The following is a 2,958-nucleotide window of genomic DNA, read 5'->3' as shown; positions in this document are numbered from 1 at the left end:
GGCCTAGAGGCCGTGCTCTGCAACAAGAGAAGCCACCACAATAAGAAGCCCTCGCACCGCAACAAAGAGTAGCCCCCGCTCGCCGCAACTAGAGAAAGCTCGCACACAGCGACAAAGACCTGATGCAGCCAGAAACAAATTAATTAATTTTTAAAAAAAAGAATAAGTAGACTAGAATAAAAAAGAGCCAATTAGAATTCCTAGACAATAAAAATACTAATTTCAATATAGGTTATAAATGATTCACTGGATACAAAGTGAGAAATAATTCATTTGAAGGCAGGTATGAAAGTATTCACCCGGACTAAAGCACAGAGAACTATTTTTAAAAGGCAAGGTATAATAATAATGATGGTGATAATAATATTAAACTGATTAACATTCATCCTATGACTCAGTAATTTCTTTCCTAGGGCATACAGAGAAATCCTCACATGTACGTACAAGGAGACATATATAACTATATTCAGAGCAACGTTGACTGCCATGGCCAGGAAGTCAGAAACATCCTCAACAGCCATCAAGAGGAGAATGAATAAATCAACTGGGATATGTTTACACAGGGGCATATTACATAGCAGTGAAACTGAATGAACTGGAACAGTAAAAAGGACAGCATCAACTTAGATTAACTTAGATAAATCTCACAAATACATTGAGCAAAAAAAAGCAAGTTGCAACAGAATACAGAAAAGTATAATATATTTAGCATAAATTTTAAAACATGGAAACAATACTATGTTATTTATGAATACATATGTATAGATGTACATATACATCTATTATATGTGTATATATGACATTTTAAAATTACAGCAGATTGGTAAAAACTTAAGTCTGATAATACCAGGGTTATAGAGAACTAATTCTCATATGCTATAAATGGGAGTATGATTTGGTATGACCCACTTGAAGATCAATTTGACAATATTCAGTAAAAATGGAGAAGTGTCTACCTGGTAACCCATCAATTTGGTTTCCAGCTATATGAATCTAAAGAAAACTCTTGCAAACATACACAAGGGACATGCTCAGTGATTTCCACTGAAGCATTACTTTGCGCAGAATTATTTTTACTAGAAAATAAATATAGTGAGAATATTAAAAGATGGACTGAATATAAACTAAATTAATGGCTCTGTTTGCCTAAAGGGAGGAGAAAAAGGAGTGATCTATAAAGAAAAACACAAGAAAAATATTCATAATGATTTATGTCTTGAAGAAAAAAGTCTGAAGGAAACATAATAACATGTTAACATTTGTTAAATTTGGATGGCACCTAAACGGGTGTTTATAATTAGTATTCTTTGTGCCCTTTTAAATTTGTGGTTTTTTCCCTTTTTAAGAAAAGTAATATATTTCCCTTAGCTTCCTGAAGTTTTTCTGGGAGTGGAAAACCCACTGGACTTGCAATCAAATGCCTGGTTTATAATTCAAGCTCTTCTACTAGATAGATGTGTTCCCATGGACAAATCTCCTGCGTTTTAAATGGAAATGTAATGACTACGTCACAGGGGATGATTAAATGAGATATCCTGAGTTATAGGGCCTTGGATACTGGCTGACTGTACCAGTTTGCTGGGACTGCCTGGCTTCAAAAACAGGTTTTTATTGTCTCCCAGTTCTGGGGACTAGAGGTTCAAAATCAAGGTGTCAGCAGGATTAGATCCTTCTGAGGGCTGTGAGGGAAAGAGCCGGTCCAGAACTCTCTTCTTGGTTTATAAATGGCTGTCTTCTCTCTGTATCTCTTCACAGCGTCTTCCCTCTGTGCACGTCTGTAACCAAACTTCCCCTTTTTATAAGCACGCCAGGCATACTGGATCAGGGCCTACACCAATTACCTCATTTCAACTTGATTATCTCTGTGAAGACCCTGTCCTCCAAATAAAGTCACATCTGGAGATACAGGGCATTAGGACTCTAGCAAATGAATTTGGGGAAGACACAGTTCAACCCATAACACCTACTGCCCATAGTCAATACTTCAAATATATAAAGGAAAAAACTGTTTTCTTTAAGAAGTTTAAGCTCATCCCCAACTAAAGTCACTATTTTATGGATAGTAATTCATCGGTCAAATATTAGGAGAGGGGCTGAGGAATGATAGAATGAGGTTTCTAAATTCAGCTTCTTCCTTTTCAGATGCACTATGACACCTGTGTTGGTGAGCTCTGTGGCCAAAAGGCTGGACCTGCCAGCTTCTCATTTGTCACTCTACGTCCAGTGTGCTCAGAGGTTTCGAGGATAACGCTAGCAATGCCAAGATCCTACGTGTGATTCCCATCAGAGCTCATTAGTTCCCTCATCCCTCCACATCATTAGCCACTTAGCTGTTGCCGACTGACCCACGGAACAACTGAAGCCAATAAAACACAGGGCACTGGCTGTTCACAAAGCCCTGACTTCTGGGTCCCAGAATCTGCAGCCTAATAGCAGGAAAGAGGCAACGGGAGGCTACCTTTATCCCAATTCAAACAGACTCTCCCATGTTATTTCAGACCTCCATGACCATGTGGTTAACACTGTGAGAAAAAAAAAAAAAAAAAAAAAACAGGGCTTCCCTGGTGGTGCAGTGGTCGAGAGTCCGCCTACCGATGCAGGGGACACAGGTTCGTGCCCCGGTCCGGGAAGATCCCAATGCCGCGGAGCGGCTGGGCCCGTGAGCCATGGCCGCTGAGCCTGTGCGTCCGGAGCCTGTGCTCCGCAATAGGAGAGGCCACAACAGTGGAAGGCCCGCGTACCGCAAAAAAAAAACACAAAAAAAAACAACACAAAATCTTCACAGAACAGTCTACACAAACCGATGCATAGGCGCAACAAACTCAAATAAAACTATCTGAATGTATCATAGCCTGGGGTTAACAACTCTGTTCTCATGTGACTATTTCTTTTGCACCTACTGAAAATAATTACAGGTAAATTTAAACTGAATGATCATTACTCACAAATATTTTACCC

This window comes from Globicephala melas, chromosome 7 (assembly GCF_963455315.2).
Source record: "Globicephala melas chromosome 7, mGloMel1.2, whole genome shotgun sequence".
In the NCBI taxonomy this organism is placed as follows: Eukaryota; Metazoa; Chordata; class Mammalia; order Artiodactyla; family Delphinidae; genus Globicephala; species Globicephala melas.
Note: the sequence above shows the minus strand (reverse complement) of the source record.